Source organism: Callithrix jacchus, chromosome 2 (genome assembly GCF_049354715.1).
Source record: "Callithrix jacchus isolate 240 chromosome 2, calJac240_pri, whole genome shotgun sequence".
Classification (NCBI taxonomy): Eukaryota; Metazoa; Chordata; class Mammalia; order Primates; family Cebidae; genus Callithrix; species Callithrix jacchus.
In genome coordinates, this window is record NC_133503.1 from 105,451,141 (window position 1) to 105,477,574 (window position 26,434).

The following is a 26,434-nucleotide window of genomic DNA, read 5'->3' on the forward strand; positions in this document are numbered from 1 at the left end:
TCAAAATGTCAATGAGGCAACCATGAATATTCACCCACAGGAGAAGCTGCAAGTGACATGACAACTTGACTTACATAGGAATGAAGGGGAGAGTAATACTTGTGAACAATATTTCAATCTAGGGAGAGAGATGTAAACATGTGACTACCAGAAAGGTACAGAGATTAGATCTGGATAGAATAAACATAATTTTTATTTATTTATTTATTTATTGTTGCTATATTATTTATATTTTTCTAAATTATGTTATTTTTTATAATTAAAAAATAAAAATATTAGTTTGGTAGAATATAAACTATGAGCCATGCATTAGAGATTTTTCAAATCTGCTTTACAGACAAGGAAAATAAATCAAAGAGAAGTTGTGTCTTTTTAGCTATAAGTAGTATATATGTGTACTTAATTTCATTTCCAATCATTTATCGCTGGTAAAAATTATTATATTTAATAAAATATTTATGGCCAGAATTGGAAACTTGTTTTTTTATACGAGTTAAAAAAACATCTAATAATTAATAACATCTAATATTTATAGGCACGTTCTACACTACACACCAGAGACTTTTCCCTGAGTATTGCTAGATCTCAGTGAAAAATTTTATTCCCTTATGCAATAATTTTACATCACTCTTAAAATATATGATGATATCCTGTCCAGTATTAAAGGACTCAAGTGCTCAAATATAAACAGTATTTTTCTTTGTACTTCATTGCAGTATAAACAAAAATTAGCAATAATATCAAAATACAAGCATGCAAGTATTCGTAAGAAACAAGGAAAATGTCTGTTATAGTATTAACAGAGATGCATCCATACTGGTCATACATGCTGACATGGATGCTGTACCCCCTACTTCACAACTATTTTTAACCTACACTGAGCCACTCATATGACGCATTGGCAAGAAACTCACATTAGGTTATGCTCTGGGAATGCCTTTCCTCCCTTCTGGTGCTAAAGACCTATGATTCTTATCTACTCCAAAATATAAGCGACATCTCTGTGGTCTTTTAGGTTAGAGAGCTCACTACTTTTGTATGCAAGCTTGTATGTGAGTTGCTGTTGTTCCTGAGAAGGAGGAGGAGGAAGAATTTGCTTGGAGCATATTGTCAATTTAATTCCCAAATGTATGGCAGTTTTTAAATGCATAAGTTTATCCTTGCTAACTTCTGCCTAAAACTAGATTGGCACAGAGCTTAAACTGAGGAGTGAGCTGAGTAAATTGACAGACGTGCGTGTGTGTGTGTGTGTGTGTGTGTATGTGTGTGCTGGGGTGTGTATAAGACAGAAACAGAGAGAGAGAGAAAAACCAAGTTAGGAGCCAAACGTATCAGATATTCAGAGAGGCAAATTTTTTATGAAATGTTTCTGGAAATAGAAGTGGTCAGCTGACCAGCGGTGATAAAATTCCTCCTTACCACATCACTTTGGACCTGTCAGGATGGTCCACCTGGCCTCAGTTTCCTTCCCTATCCTCAATCCCACTATGGCAAACTTTAGCAACTTTATATTGTGGAAAATATCAAGGTTCCAGTTTCCATTCTAAATTCCCTTTCTGTGGTGGAGATAACTGTTCTAATTGTGTTTATCATCTCTGTTAAGATTAATTCATTCAAAAAATAACAAAGTGTACATTTATGAAATTAATATAGAATAAACATTTATGAAGTTAACATGGAATACATAGTGCCATTATTCTTCACCTCTGTAACATTAAGCCTCTTCTCAGCTGCCCTTAGAAAATTTTATGAATGTAAATCCACAGAATGTATTGATATCCTAGGTGATTTTCCTTCACCTGTCTACTTCAAATAGTTGAAAGGACTAAGAAAGATTCATGTCTTAGAAATACATAGGTTTAGTTTCTAAAAAAAATTGTTAGTATTTATTTTAATTTATTCAGAATTTTCTAAAACTAAAAGTATTTCAAATACATAGTAAAATAACATCATTCTTGCATTTATACTTTTTGTTCTTTGGAGAGCAATTACTATATGATGGAAAGCCATGAGAGCATCTGGCTTCTTGGCAAGTCCCAAATACAACTGGCAACCCAGAGACACTGAATGGCTGTCAGATGGTTCAGATGCTATGGATGAGCTCTCTATCTCAACACATTCACAACTGCTCCCATTCTTCATATTGAATGTACTCGATTTTCCACATAAAATAAATCCAGCATTTATACACATCCACATCATTTTCTTCTTTATAATAATGTAATTAATTATACTTGCCTATAATCTATTTTCATATTTTAAAATATTTTGGAAGTATAGTGTCTTTCTGAGTAACTGTATTTTATTATATACTCATAGTAGTGATGTCTATAGGCAAGCTTCTAATCTTCATGGTGCATATTCTCTGCAATGATTAATGCCTTTGTTTGCTTTGAATAAGAATTTAATTATTTTAGGACAACACTTTCCAAATAATGCTATATCTTCAATTTCTCTAAGGACTATGGATTGTGGGGGTTTTTTTCTAATAAATAATTGAGACTCCAAATCCCTAGATCAAGATGATCTTGACCTTCCTGCATGTATGCCATGTGGAAATCACCACAGGAGCAGACTGCTGAATGAAAGGCAAACAAACAGAGCTGGATTGTTGCCTCCTCATAAATCTGAACTTGCAGTCAGTGGGTAACTGCCAAGTCATAGTGAGTATTCAGACGGCATGCCCGGCAAGCAGCTGAGATGAGAACATGGTATACTCTAAATATTATTTAAAGTTTTAATCAATTTCCAACCATAATATTCAAAAGTGCTTTAAAATAAAGCACCTCATGAAAAAATCATAATTATAAAACACATTATTCAAAGTTATGAAAAATATTAAAACACTATTCCTGTTTTATTTTGCCATGAAGATTTAAAAATCCTAGTACATAGCCTTCTTTGTACTAAATTTATTATTTTTCTATACCACTCCTTATCAGTTTGCTTCAGAAACTGTCTCTGTGATATTAGGCTTTTTTTCTATTAAACATGATAGTGCAGTGAATCTTTAAGCATTTATCTTCTCTTCTCTTATTCTTTATCTGGGGTTAGAATTGACCATCAGAAGTGATTCTGCTTGTATGGTAATCATAGTGTAATTTACTTTTAGTTTTGAAAAAGATTTGTGAAAAGGTTTCAATCTTACTAAATAAAATAGTTAACCACTTTTCTGTACCAGTTTATATCTGGGACAATAAAATTCAGATTTGTCAACATAAACCAATATTTGAATGTGTACTAAACTATCCAGATAGATGGATGAATCTACTTCCCTGAATGGAGACATCAAAAATTAGGTAGTCATCAGATTAATTAGCTGACTGCTTCTCAATTTTAGTGGAATATTACATGTGTAGTAATTGGCTTAATTTTGAAGCATCTTTCTGTATTGTGGCTATGTAATTCATGAGGTTGTGGATTTTGCTTGCTTTTGTTCAGTTTTATCTTCAGTGAAGACAACAGCACCAGGCACACAGGTACTCAGTAAACAACCTCTTCAAAATGAAGTCTTATTAGATTAATGCTAGTTGATAATTTTATAGAAATTTTAAAATCCAGGATAAAACTTTTTTGGTAGTTTATAGTGAGGAGTCACTTTGTGCCATGACGGAAATTTTAAGTTAGAATTGAAGATAGCCTGAGGACCAAGTGTAAGCCTGAGTTAGAAAGTGGAATTAACAAAAAAGTACTGGCAACACAACAAGTACAGGACATGGAAGGATTATATCATTGTAATCTTAGCAACTTAGGGTTATCACTTCTCTTTTGCTAAGAAATGATCAGCTATTATAGGTGAAGAAATCTCTACCAGACACATTTTCCTTCTAATCCAGTGTTGAGTAAACGGAGGTATCGCGTAAGTGGTATGTGAGATAATAGTATGGGTGATAGCTCAGTGCAGATGCTGTGGCTTAGAATTTAATTTCTTATTGAGTAAAAAAAAAAAAAAAAACCAATCCTATAAAAAGAGAAATAATTCCTTATAGAACCAGTCTTATCTCCATTCTATAAAGGTGATTCAGCCTTCTAACTGATCTAGGGTCCAAGGATTTCTTGCACTTACCTCCATGGTATCTACCTTGGCAAGGGAATTATTAGGTAATACAACTGTGTATTCCACTTGTTTAAGGAGAGGCATGTTTTGAAAGTTACATCGATCAAGTTCCTTTCAGAAAAATTCTGAAAGCAGCTAAAAGCCATGCAGTTGCAAAAACAAAGGAAAGGCTTTGAATCGGAACTTAGAAACATGGAGAAAGCATGCCTTGAAACTAGTACCCAGATTTCCAAGAAAAGGCCAGTGGTCAGTTGCTTTTGGCACCCCGGGAACTTAGCAGTGGATAACTACAAAGTCTAGAGACTTTAATTCTCTGAGAAGAGAATGCAATTAAGCTGCCAACTGGAAACACGGAGACAGCACAAAGGTAATAAGTCTCATCTTTACACTCCTGACTGTGTCAGCCTCCAGCACCCGCTATTGAAAGAACCTAATAGGAAGCCAGCTGGTTCAGAGAAAATTATGTTACAGAGTTCCAGCAACAACACAACAGCATCACAGAACAGAGTCCTGAATGAATTTAGAACTCAGAGACAACAGTTTAATAATTGGCACAAGTTTAAAAGCTTAAAGTTAGCATTTTTTTTTCTATTTACCTTGGAAATGACACCAAACCAAGAAGATACAGAAAATTAACTCATCTTTGAAAAAATAACAAGTAACCAAATAACAAAATAATGGAAAGTTTCCCAAGAAGAGTGATTTCAGTAAAAAGTAGGAATTCTGCTTTTGGCTGCAGTTCTCAGAAAAATCTGACAAAGTAAAATTATCTAAGATGTGGGAAAACCAAAACACTTGTTTGTCACATTGACAAATTCTCTAGAACTTAAACAATTCTGAAAGAATAGGCATGAAGGAGCAGAAGGAAAAAATCACTTAGGTCACATATATGTTATTCAAAACAACCATACGGCTAAAAGACTAGTGAGAGCAATGAGGAGACATTTAAGTCAATATTGCCTCTGTCTGCCTCTACCTATTGAAGAGGAGAAGTAAACACACACACACAAACAAAACTACATAAGCTGTGGAAATAAAGATATAACCTCGTCCTTATAGATAAAATTTAAATGGATTCCCCCCCAAACTCATTTTATTCAGATGAGCAATCAAAAGAGAATCAGCATAGACTATTTACCAAAAATGGAAGAAAGGAACCAGAAAGCAAATGTATTAAAGATACAATCTTGCCCAGGTGGTGGCATCACCTATAGTCCCAACTACACAGAAGACTGAGGTGTTTGAGGCTGCAGTGCCCTATGTTCATGACCGTGAAGAGCTACTACACTGTAGCCTGGACAACAGAGCAAGACCTTGCCTCTAGGAAAGAAAATAAATGATTAATTCTCTTTCAATAAAATAAAACTATATAGCAATACAAGTTACAAATTATATAACTAAATTATACCAGTAATAAGAACACTATCAGATAGAAGAACTCAACATTTAGGAGAAAAGGAAAAACAATAAATTCAATTATTTTAAAAAAACAAAGTTACTTATGAAGGACCAGACAAAAACCAAAACTGATGAAAATAGATCTAGATGATAAATGACAGAAATGAGAAAAGGAAGCAAAATAAAATGGAAACACATAAACTATTTAAAAATAAAGTATGAGAGAAAAAAACAAGACTTTTTTTGTTGAGACAAAGTCTCACTTTTGTCGCCCAGGCTGGAGTGCAGTGGTGACATCTCAGCTCACCACAACCTCCACCTCCCAGGTTCAAGTTATTCTCTTGCCTCAGCCACTTGGAGTAGCTGGGATTACAGCTACTCAATTACAGGTTTTTGTATTTGGGATTACAGGTGCCCACCACCACACCTGGCTAATTTTTGTATTTTTTAGTAGAGATGGGGTTTCATCATGTTGACTAGGCTGGTTTCAAACTCCTGACCTCAGGTGATCCACCCCCTTGCCCCTAACATGCTGGGATTATAGGCATGAACCACTGCACCTGGCCAAAATGAGATTCTTATATGCAATCAACAATCTAAGAGCCACACAGTAGTTTTTCCCAAAGAAGAAAGTTAAAATAATTAAACAGAAGTTTATACATGTAAATCAAGTAAATATTTCCAGAAAGAAAAGAACAATTTGGGTTTACAGATTAAAAGGACACATTGTGGCCTAGGCAGATATGATTCGTGTGGTCTACACTAGCATACTGTCTGATAAAATCGCTCAACTTCAAAGTCTGTTTGTTTGATTAAAAAGGGAAGACAGGCTGGGCGCGGTGGCTCAAGCCTGTAATCCCAGCACTTTGGGAGGTCGAGGCGGGTGGATCATGAGGTCAACAGATAGAGACCATCCTGGTCAACATGGTGAAACCCCGTCTCTACTAAAAATTACAAAAAATTAGCTGGGCACGGTGGCGCGTGCCTGTAGTCCCAGCTACTCGGGAGGCTGAGGCAGGAGAATTGCCTGAACCCAGGGGGCGGAGGTTGCGGTGAGCCGAGATTGCGCCATTGCACTCCAGCCTGGGTAACAAGAGCGAAACTCCATCTCAAAAAAAAAAAAAAAAAAAAAAAAAAAAGGGAAGACAATCAAGTTATATATGGAGAAAGCAATCAGACTGGTTTCCATTACTTTTCAGTAGCATTCTATCAATGCTAAAAGATAGTGGATATCCAAATCATCTGTACTTCTATCATAATGACAATAAATATTTTTGTACAGAATAGAAATTAGAAATGATTATTACTATAAAATCTTCTCATAGCATTTAAATAATAAATTAAAAACATCATTTCTAAACAATTGAAGATAAATATGTATTGCATTTTATTCCAAAACGAAGGTGAAAAATTTGAATAAAAAGTATAATCTTTCATACAATGCAAAATTTAAATATTTAAGTAAGTTGGACGAGGAAATGGGAGAAAGATTAAGTTAGTACACTGATTTATCTCTTAACAGATGGGAGTTGAAGACAAATTGATAAATCAAGTAAATGAGCTTTAAATTATTTAACAATACAAATCATGTATCTTTTAGAATAACAAAATCACTTTAAATTGAATGAAGAAGCAGAAGGAGGGAAAATTAAAAATGCTAATATCTATTTTTTCTTCAGAAAAGATAGAATAGCTGCTGTGAAAAGCAATATAGGATTCTGATAGTCAAAGTTATGATTACAGAGGTAAATAGATAATAGCACTTAAAACTACTATAGAACAAAAATGTGACACAGTTGCAAGAAAGTGCTTTACTTCATCTAATCCTCATTTTAAAAAGAAGAAAAATATAAACAAACCAAAAAACGAGCAAAAAAGAAAAAAAAATTCAAAATGTATTATCGTATTTCTAGTTTGCTGACAAATACTCCAAGGCATAGAAGGTCAAGTAAGGTGTACAAAGTGACAGAGTCAGTGGGAGCCAAATAGGAGGCAAATAAGCAGTACGTGAACAGACAGTCTTCCTACAAAGGGTAGAGTTTATATTTTTAGTTTAAATATTGAAATGTATAAATTTAATTCTTTTCTGTGTTCAACTTTTAGCTTTTTATTAAATATAAACATTTTAATATACATGAACTTAATATTTTGCCCCTTCTCTCTCTACTTAATGGGTATAATCCTCCTAATGCAATTACTCTGTATTTTAAATTTTCTTGTAAACTTAAGATATAAAATACATTTTAACAAAGTAATCTTGTAACGTTTGAAATTATGGAAATGATACTGTGGAAAATTGAATTTCATCTCAATTTGAAACTGATCTTTACAATAAAAATGTTATTGGTAAAAACCAAAAATGTAGTGATACAGGGCATTTATAATCAAAATCAATATTCTTAACCAATAAGCTACACTGTCTTTCACAATACAAAGCCCCTTGCTGGGCTTTGAATGGCACATCTATAAGTAATTAACTTAGAAAAAATAAATAAGTGTAATGATAGGCTAAGTTTTATGAGGTAGATGCAAACAAACAAAAAAGCGATAGAGCATGATCTTAATGCCAGAAAAGATTAGATTTAGAAAAAAAAATCATTAAACATAGTACAGGATCACACATTAATGTTGTGTAATTAATTTAGCTGATTACTTCATTTTGGAAAATGTATTCCCCAGTTTTAAACATGGCTGCTATTAAAACTTAAATTATATAAATGTATGATTTAATGCATTATATTTATAATGAAGGTCAAGTACTTGCCTACCAGAGTAGGCCTCTAGGCATCTTAGGAATGTTTGCAAGTGTACTCCAGTTATCTTTGTGGACTAGGATGGCTCACTCTTTTAGCTTGTGAAGTACCCTTGTCTAGCTGGGAGGCTGAGGACCAGCTAGAGCTGGGTGTTGCCCCTAATGTCTCCAGGAGTGAGTTTGGGAAATTGCCTGGGCTTAGGGAAGTATTTTATATTTTCAAATTATCACCTACCCACTAAAATTTTTCTGTAACCCTAAAATCAATACCCACTATGCATTCACAGACATGCACAGATTGGCAAAACGTTTGAGCCATCAGATGTATACTTCTTTATCTAAAGTCCAAAATGATGATGCTCTGCTTTATTGTTTCAATGCCCACACCATAAACAAGTATTCTTTTTGTGGTCTACTTAGTGCCATGTTTTTCACGTTTTTGTGCTTTTTGTTGGAAAGTCTAGTGTTTAAAATGGTCCCAAAACATTGTGTTGAAGTGCTGTCTAGTATTCCTAAAACCATGTAGGCTGGTATGTGCTATCTGAAGAAAATAAATGTGTTAGATATCATTAGGGTACAAGGTCCATTATTATTGGCTGTGAGTTCAGTGTTAATGAATCAATAATGTATATCAAATAGTACCTTCTAAAACAGAAACATGCATATAATAATGTTATATATGAATTTATATACCCCTTAAGACCAATAGTTCAGTTCAGTATCAAACAATTCAGTGTTTACAACTTCACAGAATGTAACTATTACAAATTTGAAAATCAACAATATTTCAATGGAACAGAATAGAGACACCAGAAATACAGTAGTGTTTTATAACTAATTGACTTTTTATATTTTAATTTTATTTTTAAATTGACAAATAATTATACATATTCAAGAGGGATATGATTTGTCTGTGTCCCCACCCAAATTTCATCTTGAATTGTAGTTCCCATAAATCCTTATGTGTTCTGGGAGGGACCCAGTGGGAGGTAATTGAATCATAGGGGCAGTTACCCATATGCTGCTGTTCTTAGGATAGTGAGTGAGTTCTCATGAGTTCTGATGGTTTTATAAGGGGCTTTTCCCTCTTTGCTCACCACATCTCTTTCCTGCCATCATGTGAAGAAGGACATGTTTACTTTCTCTTTTGCCATGAGTATGAATTTTCTGAGGCCTCTCCAAAGAAGGCCTCAGAACAGTGAGTCAATTAAACTTCTTTAATTTACCCAGCTATGCAGAACAGTGAGTCAATTAAACTTCTTTCCATCATAAATTACCCAGTTTAAGGTAGTTCTTTACAGTAGCATAAGAAGGGACTAATACAGCAAATTGGTACCAGATATTGGGACACTGCTATAAAGTTATCTGAAAATATGGAAGCAACTTTGGAACTGGGTAACAGGCAGAGGTTGGAACAGTTTCAAAGGCTCAGTAGAAGTGAAGAAGATGTGAGACACTTTGGAACATCCTAGATAATTCTTGAATAGCTCACCAAAATGCTGGTAGTGATATGTACAATGAAGCCTAGGCTGAGGTGTTCTTGAATGGAGATGAAGGACTTGTTAGTAACTAGAATAAAGGTGACCATTGCTATGTTTTAGCAAAGAGACTGGCAGCACTTTGCCTCTGCCCTTGAGATCTGTGGAACTTTGAACTTGAGAATGATGTTTTAGGTTATCTGGTGGGAGAAATTTCTGGACAGCAAAGTATTCTGGAGGTGTCTTGGGTGCTATTAAAAGCATTCATTCTTATGTATCCATAAAAATAAGGCTTAGAATTGGACGGGAAGCAGAGCAGAAAAGTTTGAAAAACTTGCAGCCTGACAATATAATAGAAAAGAAAAAAACCATTTTCTGTGGAGAAATTCAAGCCAACTGCAGAAATTTGCATAAGTAACAAGGAGTCAAATGTTAATCACCAAAACAAAGGAATAAATGTCTCCCAGGTATATCAGAAGTCTTCACAGCAGTTTCCCCCACCACAAGTCTGGAGGCCTAGGAGCAAAAAATGGTTTTGTGGGCCACGGCCTTGCTGCTTTGTGCAGTCTCAGGACTTGGTGACCTATATCACAGCCATAGCTAAAAGAGACCAATGTAGAGTTAAGGCTGTTGCTTCCCAGACATGGCTAAAAGAGACCAAGGCAGAGTTTAGGCTGTTTCTTCAGAAGGTGGAAGCACCAAGCTTTGGCAGCTTACATGTGATTTGGGGCCTGTGGGTGCACAGAAGTCAAGAATTGAGGTTTGGGAACCTCTACCTAGATTTCAGAGGATGTATGGAAACACCTGAATGTCCAGGCAGAAGTTTGCTGCAGGGGTGCAGTCCTCTTAAAGAACATCTGCTAGGGAAATGCAAAAGGAAAGACAGAACCCCCACACACAGTGTCCCCACTGGGGCATTGCCTAGTGGAGCTGTGGGAAGAGGGCCACCATTCTCCAGACCCCAGAATGGTAGATCCACAGACAGTTTGCACTATGCACCTGGAAAAGCTGCAGACACTTAACTGCAGCCTGTGAAAGCCATCAGAAGGGAGGCTGTGCCCTGCAAAGCCACAGGGGTGGAGCTGCTCAAGGCTGTGGCAGCCCACCTTTTGCATCAGCATGCCCTGGATGTGAGCCATGGAATCAAAGGGGATCTTTTTTTTTTTTCAAAGAAAACTACAAAAAAAGAAAATTCAACACTTGTTGAATAGTGAGTAAAAATTCCTTAAAAAACACCAACAAATGGAATTGAAGAACACATTAAAAGAATCATACATGATGAACAAATGGGATTTATCCCTGGAATACAAAGATGGTTCAACATGTGCACTTTGATAAATGTGATATATCATATTAAGAAAATAATGGACAAAAATCATGAGATTTTCTTTTTTTGAAAAAAAAGAGAAGAAAAGAATGAAAGAAAAAGGAGTGAAGGAGAGGAAGAAAGAGGAAGAAAAAGAGGGAGAGAGAACGGGAATGTTGCTTTATTCTAAAAATGGGTATTGAAAACCTCTTTTATGCCAAGAATTGTGCTTAATAGTGGCCTATCAATATTTCATTTAAACCTATGAGTAGGTGCAATGTGGTACTGACAAGAATGTATATTTTATGTATTTAAAGTGAAGAACTCTATAAATGTTTATTAAGTTTACCTGTTCCAGATCTGAGTTCAAGTCCTGGATATCCTTATTAATTTTCTGTCTCGTTGATCTATCTAATATTGATGTGGAAGTCTCCCACTATTATTGTGTGGGAGTCTAGGAAGTCTAAGTCTCTTTATAGGTCTTATGTATCTTGGTGTTCGGATCGTTAGCTCTTCTTGTTGCATTGATCCTTTTACCACTATATCTTTGTTGCTTTGAAATGTATTTTATCAGAGGTGAGAATTGCAACTCCTGCTTTTTATTTATTTCTTCATTTTTGCTCTCCATTTGGTTGATAAATCTTTCTCCGTCCCTTTGTTTTGAGTCTTTGTGTATCCTTGCATGTGAAATGGGTCTGGATGTAGCATACCATTGGATTTTGGCTATATCTTTTGACTGGGGGATTTAGTCAATTTAAATTTAGGATTACTGCCATTTAATGTTAACTGGCTGTTTTGTCCATTCGTTGATGTAAATTCTTCATTTTGTTGATGCCTTTACTTTTTGGTATATTTTTAGAAAGGATAATACTGGTTGTTCCTTTCTATGTGTAATGCTTCTTTCAGAAGCTCTTATAAAGCAGGCCTGGTGGTAATGAAATTTCTGAGTACTTGCTTACTCACAAAAGATTTTATTTTTCCTTCAGTTGTGAAGCTTAGTTTGGCTGGATGTGAAATTCTGGGCTGAGAGTTTTTTTCTTTAAGGATGTTGAATATTGGCCCCCACTCTCTTCTGGCTTGTAGGGTTTCTGCTGAGAGATCTGCTGTAAGTCTGATAGGCTTCCCTTTGTGGGTAACCCAACCTTTCTCTCTGGCTGCCCTTAGTATTTTCTCCTTCATTTCAACCCTGGTGAATCTAACAATTATGTGCCTTACGGTTGCTCTTCTTGAGGAATATCTTTGTGGTGTTCTCTGTATTACCTGGAGTTGAATATTGTCCTGCTTTGCTAGGTTGGGAAAGTTTTCCTGAATAATATCCTGAAGAGTATTTTCCAGCTTGGATTCATTCTCTTTGTCATATTCAGGTACACCTATCAAACATAAATTAGGTCTTTTCACATAGTCCCATGTTTCTTGGAGACTTTGCTCATTCCTTTTTATCCTTTTTTCTCTATTTTTGTCTTCTCATTTTATTTCATTAAGTTGGTTTTTGATCTCTGATATCCTTTCTTCTGCTTGATCAATTCAGCTATTAAAACTTGTGCATACTTCACAAAGTTCTCGTGTTGTGTTTTTCAACTCCGTTAATTCATTTATATTCCTCTCTATATTGTCTATTCTTGTTAGCATTTTGTCAAACCTTTTTTCAAAGTTTTTAGTTTCTTTACATTGGGTTAGAACAAGTTCTTTTAACTCCCAGAAGTTTCTTATCATCCACGTTTTGAAGCCTACTTCTGTTAATGGAACACAGTCCTTCTCCATCAAGCCTTGTTCCTTTGCTGATGAGGAACTGTAATCCCTTGTAGAGGGAGAGGCATTCTGATTTTGGGTATTCTCAGCCTTTTTTAGGCTGGTTTCTTCCCTTCTTTATAAATTTATCCATCTGTCATCTTTACAATTACTGCCTTTCTAATTAGGTTTTTGAGTGGATGTCCAATTTATTGATTCCCAGTGCCGGAATCTGAGCAACCCACTGCGCCGGCCAAAACAGCGGCGTTAAGACTCATGGTGCTCTTCTGCCTGGGAATCTCTGGTCTGGCTTCCTTCTTGAGTCCATAATAGGCAACTCTGCCTTCCCAGAACTCCAAACGTGGTCAGAAGGGGAACCAGTCCCGTTTACTCTGCACCAAGAGCCGCCGCACAAAGGTGTTGGCAAAACTGCCACACCAGCCACAAGAGTGGCACTGGTGACCTGTGGGGCTCCTCTGCTAGGAATCTTCTCATCTGTGAGTGACGAAAATTCACCTGAAAGTGTGGTATCCTCTCATTCTCTGCACTTTCACTGGGAGCTACAATCCCGAGCTATTAGCAGTCAGCCATCAGGGATCTCTCTCCTTTTCTTTTAAAGTCCATAAAGACTTTAAATAAGATGTGCACGTAGCCCTCAGATAGTTTGTCTTTCCTTAAATATAGTAACTGGTCCTTGAGCCTGCTTATGAATGAAATGTAGCTTTTGTCCATCTCTCAGATGTTCAACTTAAAATTTTCACAAATTATTTTAAGTAACTAATTGGTATATAACACTTATGTACTTTCATCTCCCCACTTCCTCTGTTGACCTTCCCCTTACTGCCAACTAATCTTTTTCTACATAGTAATCTGAGGGATCTAATAAAAACAGGAATCTGATTTTATCAGTCGTTCTTCTGCTTAAAACACTTGTGCTGGCTTCCCATTGAACAGTCAATCAAAATCTTCATCTTATGCAATTATCTCACCATCCCCTCCCAGCCAGTCTCACTGTGGCCTACTTTGCTGTCTCTGGAACCCTGTTTTCTTTCCTGCCCTATGACACAACCTGGGCATACCCTGCAAAGCTGGCTCCTTCTCATGCTTGGGTGTCAGTTTATATCTGAGCCTGAACACCCTATCTAATAGTGACACTTAAAGGCAGGCCTGTATCAGTATGTTTTCTCCATAATACATGTTGTAATATACTTTTCTGTCTGTCTCCCCCATTAAGATGTAGGTTCCATGTTTTGCTTACTCTACTGTCCACACATAGGGGAGGAGGGCTAGCATAGGGCTTGGCATTAAGTATGAATGAAAAACTTAAAAATTACTTGTGAGTGATCAAGCAATCTCATCCACAGTTAATCTCTGCTGTTACTTAGCTCTTTACTCTGCTTCTTACCTGTCCATCTACTGTCTCTTACCACATGGATTAAATGCTCTGTTACATAATCAAGACTTCTCTCTTACCTTGCTCTTCAGTTTTTTCCAACTCTGCCCTAAACATGCCAACTAAATCATCCTGTTTTAAAAATCCATCCCCTTTTCGCATCTACCACTGTGTTAGACAATGGACTAGGTATTCAAAGGCGACTGAGTTCATTAGTGTCATGTATTGGGCATCAAATCCTTGGTGCAAGTCATTGTGGTACAGTGTATCTGCTGTGCATTTATTAGTAACTGGTGGTTAGGAAATTAGAGACAGTAAGCCCAGGAAATTAGAATATACCCCAACTTATTACATATTATCTTAAATTGTTTTTAGCTATGTAAATCTCCAAGTCAATAAATCAAAATGCTTAAAACACGAGTTTTTTTTTTCCTACCCACATATTATGGTAGGAAAGTGTACCTACCAGTTTTCAGTTTCTGCTTTGCGAACTTCGTGAGCAGTAGCCGCAGTTATCTCCCCAGCAATACCATAACTTCTAAAGGGAGCACATTTGTCACCAGATCCTGAACTTTTTTTAGCTACATCTTCTACTGGGAAAGCAACAGAAAGAAAAACAGGGATTTGGGCTTGGGGACAACTTGTCCACTTGGAGGATTAGCATTGTGGGGACTTAGAGTATGTTTCTTGAATTTCCCATCTGCAGGAACAGCAATGGGCACTTGCACTGCAGCATATCTCTTCAAGACATCTGACTGCAAAACAACAGCATGCCCAGGAAGAGGTTCCCATTCCTGTGCTTTCTGAAATTTTGAGCCTACTAAGATAAAAGGCAGGGCACTGATCTTCTTTGTGTCGTCCATCACATAAATTGGAGAAGGAGATCATTTTGGAACTGTAAGGTGTAATGACTCCCCTATTTGATTTCAGACTTACATGGGGCCTGCAGCCCCTTTGGCCAATTTCTCCCATTTGGAATGGGTGTTTACCCAATGCTTAGACTCCCATCGTATCTATGGAGTAATTACCTTGCTTTTGATTTTAAAGACTCTTAGGTGGGAGGGACTTCCCTTGTCTCAGATAAGACTTAGGACTTAGACTTCTGGGTTAATGCTGGAATGAGTTCAGACTTTTGGGGACTGTTGGGAAGGCATGATTGTATTTTGAAATGTGAGGACATGAGATTTGGGAGGGACCAGGGGTGGAATCATATGGTTTGGCTGTTTCCCCACCCAAATCTCATCTCGAATTGTAATTCCCATAATTTCCATGTGTTGTGGGAGGGACCCAGTTGGAGGTAATTGAATCATGGGGATAGTTAACCCATGATACTGTTCTTGTGATAATGAGTGAGTTTTCATGAGATCTAATGGTTTTATAGGGGATTTTCCCTCTTTGGTCACCACTTCTTCCTGCCATCATGTGAAGAAGGACATGTTTGTTTCCCCATCCACCATAATTGCAAGTTTCCTGAGACCTCCCCAGCCATGCAGAACTATAAGTCAATTAAACCTCTTTTCTTTATACATTACCTCATCTTGGGCAATTCTTCATAGCAGCATAAGGACAGATTAATATAATAGATGCATAATGTTTTGATACATGTAGTGATCAGATGCATAGTGCTCAGATCAGAGTATTAGCATATCCACCATCTCAGACACCCTTTCATTATGTTGGGAGTGTTCAATATCCTTCTAGCTATTTAAAACTATATATTTTCTTTTTAGTCATCCTACAGTGATATAGAGCACTAAAATCTAATCCTTTCTAGCTAGCAATGTATTTGTATTCTTTAACAAACTCTCCCTATCCTGCCCTTCCCACTACCATTTCCAGACTCTACTATCTTCTGTTGTACTTTTTACTATTATGAGATCAAGACTGTTTTAGCTCCTACATAGTCAATTGATTTTTGACCAAGGTTTTTTCAATTATAAAGAGAAGGTTTTTTTGTTTTTTGTTTTTTCAGTAAATAGTTCTAGAGATATTGGATATATCACATTAAAACATATTTATTTTTAATCTTACCACATATCATACAGAAAAATCAATCTGAGATGGAGCAGAAAGCTAAATGCAAAAACTGAAACTGTAAATTTTCTTGAAGAAAATGTAGTAGACTATCTTCAAGAATTTTGCCAAACACAAGACTCAATATACATTAATCATAAAAAGGAAAAAATAAAGGTAAATTAAACACAATCAAAATTAAATTATTTTCTGAAAAATTGATTCAGGAAATAAATACAAAATACAAAAAAAGTGGGGGAAATATTTGGAATATATTTACATGGCAATATATAAAGACCTCCTGCATCTCCAGTAATTAAAAGACCAGAAAACAAACCAACCATCACCAAAAGCAAGAATTTAAAGGTGGGTAAAATACTTAAGCAACCACTCAAACAATTTTACATTTAAATGATCATAAGCACCTAAACAGGCACTCTGCATCCTTAGTTACTAAGGAAATGCAAATTAGAGCCAGAATGCATCACCATTTTATACTTCCTGGAATGGATAAAATTAAGAAGACTGATAAGACAAAATTAATCCGCTCTCAGTTTACTGTCCATCTTTATCTTTACCAGCTCCTCAAAGAAATATTCTCTGTGTATCCTATCTGAAACAGCTCCTCTCCAAACTTAATTTTCTTAACACTCTTATGAAATACTAAATTATATTCCTTTATTTGCTTCCTGGTATATTTTATACTCTCAATCTAGATTGTAGGCTGAAGGCCAAGACCTTGACTGTCTTGTGCCTTACTGTATGTATTATACATACTTGGTGCTAGAGTAGAGCTTGGCATGGGAAAAGTTTAGGAAGTGAAACTTTTTATCTTCTGATCCTAACCTACTGGTAATTTAAATGCCTTTAATACTCTTTCGATTATATTACATTATTTTTCTACTGCACCTAGAAAAATCACTGTTATAAATAATACCTATTGCTAACAGTTAATAGAAAAAAATCATTAAAAGACAAATCTTATAAGAAAATTATTTTAAAATACTCCCACAATACATAACTTTAAATAATATTATATTAACATATTAATCCCAATATAAATAATACATTACCATTTTCTAGACAAATTAAACAAACTAAAAATTCATTAGAACAAAAGTACTAAAATCGTATCTAGAGTAGAGGTTAAACACGTTAAAAGCAGGAGTTTGGGGGAATTCTAGTTCCAACATTTATCAACCATTGCTCTTTTTCAGCTAACCTTTCAAGCCTTAGTATCCAAGCCAAAAAAGTGAAAGAAATGACAAAACTATCTCTTTGAACTAACAACACTGGAAAGATTAAGACTTACAAAACACAAATATAGCATTAATTATAGGCCTTGATTAGATTATAATTTTAATGGAAATGAATTGTTTGAAAATATTTTAATACTCCGTTGTAAAAGTCTGTATTACTTTAGCATTTCTAAGTTAACACCTTTATACACTAATTACTTTTGAACAACTGCCTTAGAACACAAAACACATCTATTATCAAACAGCAATAAAAAGGGCATAGTCAGATACCTAAACAATTTGAAAAGTTGAAGAAGCCTGAATTTAAGCATTTACTTTTTTTGTCACCAGGCCTGCCTTTGAAGATATATGTAGCATATCTGCATGATAAAGTTATATCCAGCCGTTTGCTGAAATAATTATCATTTTGGCTTCTCTTTAATAAATTATGTAGCACAAAGAAAAAAAATAATTATATGAAACAGGCTAAGATATGTGTTAGAGTTTAAATAGTAAAGACGATTTGAAGTAGATTATTAGCCCAGATTATCTATCCAGGAAGCTTTAGATTAATATCTTGAAACCTTTGTTTTGTGACCAAATAGGTCAGTTCTTGAGCTGAGATTTCTCTGGCATTGTAAAATTCAAAGAGCAGAGTTTAAGAGAATATGAACAGGACATTCATCAGCATTGGAATCAGTCTTGATGGGTAAAAACTGGGAAGCTATGAAGAAAATAAAAGAAAACAAAAGCCCACAGTAATGATTTCTACATAGTATTTTTTCCATAGCAATATATACATATATGCATTATATATATGTTATATATAAACATTTTTTGTATATCTATATATATGGCACATATATACAAAGGGGAGGGTACATGACAGATTTGTTACATGTATATATTGCATAATGGTGGGGTTTGGACTTCTAGGTACCCAACACAAAAACAGGAAACATTGTACCTAATCAATAATTTTATAACCCTCAGTTCCCTATCATTCTTCCCACTTTTAGAGTTCCAGTGTCTATTACTTCCCTCTGTATGTCCATGTATATCCATTGTTTAGCTCCCACTTAAAAGTGAGGTAATGCAGTATTTAATTTTCAATTTCTGATTTAGTTCATTTAAGATAAAGGCCTCCAGCTCCATCATGCAGCTGCAACAGACATGATTCCATTCCTTTTTTTGGCCATGTAGTATTCCATGGTGTATATATACCACATTTTCCTCATGCAATTATCCACTGATGAACACTTAGGTAATTCAATGATTTTGCTATTGTGAATAGTGCTGCAATAAACATAGCATTGCAGGTGTCTATTTGGTACCATGATTATTTTCCTTCTGGTAGATATCAAGTGGTGGAGCTGCTAGGTTTAACCGTAGTTACATTTTTAGTTATTAGAGAAATGTCCATACTGCTTTCCATAGAGGTTTTACTAATTTACGTTCTCATCAACAACACATAAGCATTCCCTCCTTTCTCCTGCACCCTCACCAATAATTGTTGCATTTTGGACTTTTTAATAATGGCTATTCTGACTGGTATGAGATGGTATCTCATTGCATTTTTAACTAGCATTCCTCTGATGATCATTAATAATGAATATTTTTAAATTTGTTTGTTTGCCACTTGCACGTCTTCTTTTGAGAAATGTCTGTTCATGTCCTTTTCCCACTTTTTAGTGGAGTTATTTGTTGTTTTGCTGTTGTTGACTTGTTTGCATTCCTTGTAGAGTTTGGATATTGGGCCTTTGTCAGATGCATAGTTTGCAAATATTTTCTCTCTTTTGGTAGGTTGTTTGTTTATTCTGCTGTTTATTACTTTTGCTGTGGAGAAGGTTTTTTTTATAATTTGATTGAAAAATGTGAAAACTGATATTTACAGAGATTACATTGAATCTATACATTGCTTTGGGTAGTATAGTTATTTTAACAACATTGATTATTTTAATTGATGGAGCATGAAATGTTTTTCCATTTGTTTGTGTCATATCTGATGTATTTGATCAGTTTTTTGCAGTTCTCCTTGTACAGATTTTTCATCTCCTTGGCTAAATGTATTCCTAGGTATTTAATTTTTTGTGGCTATTGTCAATGCGGTTACATTCTTGATTTGGTTCATAGCTTAAGCAATATTGGTGTATAGAAATACTACTGATTGTTTTATGTTTATTTTGCATCCTGAAAGTGTAATGAAGTCATTTATCAAACCCAGTAATCTTTTAAAGGAGTCTTATGGTTTTCTAGCTATAAGATCATGTATTCAGGGAATAAAGATAATTTTAACTTCCTCTTTTCTGATTTGGATGCCCTGGATTTGTTTTTCCTACCGGATTACTTGATTAGAATTTCCAGTACCATGTTGAACGAGAGTGATAAGATTGGATATTTTTGTCTTGTTTCAGTTCTTAGGCAATAGGGGTCAACTTTTCTGCATCCAATCTGATGTTGACTGTGGGTATGCTCTGCATGTCTTTTATTATTTTTTTATTTAAAAAAATATTATTTTTTCTATTTAAAAAAAATTATTATTTTTTCTATCCCTCCCCACACTCCCCACCCCCTGCTCTCTTTCTCCTAGCTGCCCCCAACTGCCCTTAGTAAGTGATGCTCCTCTCCCTGAGGCCATGTGTTCTCATTGTTCAGCACCCACCTATGAGTGAGAACATGGGGTGAATGGTTTTCTGTTCTTGTGTCAGTTTGCTGAGAATGATTGTTTCCGGATTCATTCAAGTCCTTACAAAGGACATGAACTTATCATTTTTTATGGCTGCATAGTATTTCATGGTGTATATGTGTCACATTTTCTTTGTCCAGTCTATCATTGATGGGCATTTGGGTTGGTTCCACATCTTTGCTATTGTACACAGAGCCACAATGAGCATATGTGTGCATATGTTTTTATAATATAATGATTTATAGTCCTTTGGGTATATACCGAGTAATGGGATTGCTGGGTCAAATGGAATTTCTATTTCTAGATCCTTGAAGAATTGCCACACTGTCTTCCACAATGGTTGATATAATTTACACTCCCACCAACAGTGTAAGAGTGTTTCTATTTCTCCATATCCTCTCTGGTATATGTTATCTCGAGATTTTTTAATGATCGCCATTCCAACTGGCATGAGATGATACCTCAATGTGGTTTTCATTTGCATTTCTCTAATGACCAGTGATGATGAGCATTTTTTCATATGCTTTTGGCCTCATATATGTCTTCTTTTGAAAAATGTCTGTTCATATCCTTTGCCCAATTTTGAATGAGTTTTTATATATATATATATATATCTGTTTTAGTTCTTTGTATTTTCTGGATATTAGTCCTTTGCCAGATGGGTAGATTGCAAAATTTTTTTTCCATTCTGTTGGTTGCATCTTTTATTATTTTGAGGTATATTCCTCAATGCCTAGTTTGTTGAGCATTTTTATCATGAAGTAATGTTGGATTTTATTGAATTCTTCCTCTGTATCCACTGAGATAATAATATGGTTTTTGTTTTTAGTCATGTTTATGTGTTGAATAAAACTTATTGATTCATGTATGTCAACTCATCCTTCTATTTCCAGAATAAAACTCATTTGATCATGATATATTATCTTTTTGATGTGCTATTGATTTTGGTTTGCTGATACCTTGTTGAGAATATTTGCATCTATGTTAATCAGAAATACAAGACTGTAGTTTTTTTGTTGTTGTTTTGTCCTTGACTAATTTTGGCATCATGGTGAATTGATTTTGTAGAATGAGTTAGATAGAAATCTCTTCTCCTCAATTTTTTGGAATGACTTTAGAAAAATTTGTTCCAGCTCTTCTTAGTGTGTATAGTAACATTTGCTTGTGAATCCTTCAGGTCCTGGGCTTTATATGGTTGGGAGATTTTTAAAATATTACTTATTCAATTTCCTTCCTTTTTATTGGTCTGGTCAAGATTTCAGCTGCATCCTGGTTCAATCTTGGAAGGAAGTATATCTCCAGGAATTTTCAGTTTTCTCCAAGTTTTCTAGTTTGTACACATAAAGGTGCTCATGATAATCTCATGATCTTCGGTACTTCTGCAGTATTGATTATAGTGCCACCTTTATCCTTTCTCATTGTGTTTATTTACATATTTTTTCTTGATTAATTTAGCTGGCAATCTACCAGTTTTGTTTATATTTTCATAGCGTCAACTTTCTGCTTCAGTGATCCTTTATATTATTTTGTTACAGTTGTTTTGTCATTTATTTTACTCAGATATTTGTTATATCTTACCTTCTGCTAGCTTTGGGATTGGTTTGTTCTTGTTTTTCTAGTTTCCTCAGATGTTATGTTAGGTTGTTAATTTGAGATTTTTCTATATGTTGATTTAGATATTTAACACTATAAACTTTTTCCTCTTTGCACTTCTTTGGCTGTATCCCAAATGTTTTGAAATGTTGCATATCCATTTTTCTTTGTTTCATTTTTTTTAAATTTCTGAGTTAATTTCATCCTTTACCCAAAGATCATCTCGGATCAGCTGTTTAGTTTTCGTGTATGAGTGAAGTTTTGAGAGTTCCTCTTAGTATTGATTTCTAATTTTATGCCACCTTGGTCTGAAAAAATATTTGATACTATTTTAATTCTTTTTTACTTCACTGAGACTTATTTTATGGCCAAATATATGGTCTATTTTGAAGAATGTTCCATGTGCAAATGAGAAAAGTGTGTGTTCTGCAAGCATTTGATAGATATCAGTACATGTCTGTTAGGTCTCATTGGCCTAGAGTCCAGCTTAAATCCAGAGATTCTTTGTTGATATTCTGCCTCAATGATGTCTAGTGCTGTCAGTGTGGTGTTGAAGTTTCCTACTATTATGGTATTACTGTTTCTCTTTCCTTGAGTCTAGTAGTATTTGTTTTATAAATCTAGGTGCATATATATTGAGGATAGTCATATCTTCTTATTGAATTGAACCCTTTATTATTATATAATAATCTTCTTTGTCTAAATTTTACTATTGTTGATTTAACATCTTTTTTATCTGATATAAGTATAGCTACTCCTGCTCATTTTTGTTTTCCATTATATAGTGTACCTTCTTCTACTCCTTTATTTTGATTCTATAGATGTATTTAACCATTAGGTAAGTATCTTATAGCCAACAAATGTTTGGAACACGTTTTGTTTGTTTGTTTTCTTAACCCAATTTGCCTGCCTATGTATTTTAAGTGAAGCATTTAGGCCATTGACATTCAAGGTTAATATTGGTATTTGAAATTTAGTTCCTGTCATAATGCTGCTACCTAGTTGCTTTGTAGTCAGCAATTGTGTCATGCTTTATAAGATTTGTGAGCTTCCAACTAACATGTGCTTTTATAATAGAAAATATTATATTTTAATTTCCACATTGAAAACTCCTTTGTGCATTTCTCATGTAATTAGCCTAGTGGTGACACATTTCTTTAGCTTTTGCTTTTCTGGGAATGACTTTGTTTCTTCTTTATCTATAAAGCTTAGTTTGGTTGGATATGAAATTATTGGCTGGCATTTTTTTTTTTAGGAAGGCTGAAGATAGTTAGTATGCCAGTCTCTTCTGGCTTGTAACATACGTGCTGACATGTCTGCTGTTAGCCTGATGTATTTCTTTTATAAATGATTAGACACTATTCTCCAGATACTTTTAGGATTTTTTTTTCTTCATTTTGATGTTGGATGAACTGATGGATATATGTTTTGATAGATTAGTCTTTCAGAGAATCTGCCAAGTGGTCTTTGAGCTTCAGGTGTATGAATGTCTAATTCTCTCCATACCCAGGGAACTTTTCCTGAATTGTTATATAAAGTATATTTTCTAAGGTTTTTATTTTTCCTTTTTCCTACGGAATGTATAATTCTTATGTCTTGTCACTTTATATAATCCCATATTTCTTGAAGTCTTTGTTCATTTTTTAAATTGTTTTTTATTTTTGCCTAACTAGGTTAATTTTAAGGACTGGTATTCAACTCTAAAATTCTTTCTTTGCTTTATTAGTCTATTATTAAAGCTTTCATATTTTGTGATTCCTTCAATGAATTTTTTGTTTCTAGAAGTTCTGTACTTTTTAAAATATCCATCTCTTCAGTAATTTTTTAATTCATATCCTGAGTTGTTTTTCTGATTTTCTTCTGTTGGTTTTCAACTTTCTCTTTAATGTCATTGAGCTTTCTTACAATTCATATTTTGACTTATTTATCTGTCATTTCAGAATTTTCATTTTGGTTTGGATTTATTGCTAGAGAGCTACTGTGATCTTTGGGGGTGTCGAGATATTCTGGGTTTTGTACTGTTAGACCTCTTACACTGATCCTAATCATCCAGAAATCCTGTCACTTTTTATTTTTTAATTTACTTTCATTTGGATGAGATAATTCCCCCCTTGAGGGTGTGACTGTAATGTCTATCGTGAATTTATGATCATTTGGCTTCAATTCTGGATGACTTTAGTGTGCTAAGGCACTATGTGAGTTCCTTGTTTATCTGTAGCTTTAGGGCAGTGGCCTTATGTAATGTGGATTATTGTAGCAAAGTATTGAGTATGTGGGCTGGCTCACTGTCTTCTGTGGACTGGAAGTGTGGAGGTCTCAGGAAGCTTATCTCATTCCCTATGACTACACCTTTCTGTCAACTGATTTTCAATTTTGTTTTGCAATTACAGAATTCCTCAACAAATCTTTTGTCTGGTTGCACCAAAGAGGAAGAGTCAGCTTGCCTTCAAATTTCCTGCAGATGAGTAGAAGCCCACATACTGACATGGGTGACAGAGGTCACACATGGTGGGATATGCTGAAATCTTGGGTGGCCAGGGATGTAGTGGGCTGGGGGGGTGGTTAAGGAAGAGATTTTATCGCCCTTTGTCCTGGGCAGGTAGAGACATTATCCACTTCTCTATCAGATCCCTGTCCCAGAACTCATGACTTTCAGTTCAGATAGACTATCCTTTATTTCCAGGCCTTGATGCAACTGAGGTCCATGGAAAACACAAATACCAAGACAACTGCCAAAATGATCTCAGAGTGGTACTTCTTCCCTCAACCCTAAACAGATAGCTCTGTGGCTAGTCTGCACTCCATACCCCACTGCAGAAATGCTGACTTCAAAGAGGGAGAGAAAGAAGAACCCTCCCCTTTATGCAAGCTCAGGTTTGCTGGCACCTTTCAGTGGGGCTGTAGCTGCCCCAAATAGCCCTGGAAAGGCTGTCTTGAAGTGCACCCAAGTCAGCCTCCAGTGGAAAAAGCTGCAGATGCATCTGCAGCAGCAGACAGAAGAAACCAGGGAAGACCTCATCTCTATTCTTGTTTTTGACCACCAATGTGGTTTGTCTGTTAGGTCAGAGTAATACTCCTTTTCAGAGATTAACACTGCATCTGCATCTCCACAGGGAGAGTCATGGTCACCTTCTGCTTGCAAGAAGGGACTTAGGGGTTTTAGGGGAGGTGAAAGCATGCAATCTAGTTTCCTTTGTCCCCTTTCTCCTAGGGAAGCCTGCACTGAGGTCTAGATATGTGCAGATCCCACAGCTACCCAGGTTCCTGCCAGTCCCTTGAGTTGCCACAGTCGTAGATGGTTCTAGGAAATATCTGTGGAGTTCTAGTGATGCAGAGACAAAAGAGCTGAGATGCCCTGAGCAGGATAGTGGCCCACAAAAAATATATACCAATATGCACCCATCATCTCAGCTTAGGTTTAAGGGGAGAGCAAACAAATCTGCTAAAGCTGGCTACCCAATGCTCTGCTCTCAAGAAGTTCCCAGATCATCTCAGCCAGCAGTCGAGTGCCTGAGCTTATAAGGCAGAGGTTCTCTATGAAAGTTTGGCAGTCAGCAATCTGCATAGGAGTGAGGTGAACTGTATTAGTCAGGGTTCTCCATAGGGACAGAACTAATAGGATATATGTATATATGAAAGGGAGTTTATTAGGGAGCACTGGCTCACGTGATTACAAGATGAAGTCCCGGGATAGCTCGTCTGTAACCTGGGGAAGAAACCAGCCAGTAGTTGCTCAGTCCAGGCCAGAAAGCCTCTAAAGAAGGGAAGCCTACAGTTCAGCCTTCGATCTGTGGTTGAAGGTTCAAGATCCCCCAGCAACCACTAGTGTAAGTCCAAGAGTTCAAAAGCCAACGAACCTGGAGTCCATGTTCAAGGATAGGAGGAATGGAAGGAAGCATCCAGTGTGGGAGAAAGATGAAAGCCAGAAGATTCTGCAAGCTAGCTTATTCTATGTTCTTCTGTCTGCTTTGTTCTAGCCAAATTGGCAGCCAGTTGAATGATACTTACCCAAATTGAGGGTGCATCTTCCTCTTTCAGTCTACTGACTCAAATGTCATCTCCTCTGGCGACACCCTCAAAGACACACCCAGAAATAATACTTTACCAGCTGTCCAGGCATCCTTCAATCCAATCAAGTTAACACCGAATATTAAATATTAACCATCACAGGAACAAAGGAACACCTCACCTCCACTTTCCATGGGACTTCAAGTTCTTCAGGGATCAATTTCTGCCAAACTCATGCTATCTTATTTTTCTGCAACCCACCTTGATTTCATGGATTCTCTAGCAAGTTCTAGGACTCTTCTCTCAGTATTTCACTCAGGGTATGATAATCCACCTATAACTTTGCTTCTTCTTTCTGAACAGAACTGGTATCTGATGTTTTTAATCAGCCATCTTGGGGGAATGTTTTTTTAAAAAACCAACATAGCATCTTAACTGCCCATTGAAACAGTATCTGGCTTTACTTTTAAGACAGATACTCTTTTTAAAATCATTCTTTATAATTAATGCTTCCTATTTTCCTGTTGTCCTTGGCATATTTTTGACTTTTTAGGGGCACCGATTAATCTTGAGACATGCAGTACACAAAATACATTTTAGTGCCAACAAACTGCTGAAAGTAAACAGTAATTTGTTAGAAAAACAACTACAATAAGGGCCGGGCGCGGTGGCTCAAGCTTGTAATCCCAGCACTTTGGGAGGCCGAGGCGGGTGGATCACGAGGTCAAGAGATCGAGACCATCCTGGTCAATTTGGTGAAACTCCGTCTCTACTAAAAATACAA

The 26,434-nt window shown here is 35.8% G+C and overlaps 1 long non-coding RNA gene across 1 annotated transcript in view; it reads right to left on the reverse strand.

The window, feature by feature from the left end:
* Positions 1-26,434, reverse strand: part of LOC128931341 (uncharacterized) — a 138,459-nt gene that overhangs the window by 104,693 nt on the left and 7,332 nt on the right. The window lies entirely within an intron of this gene.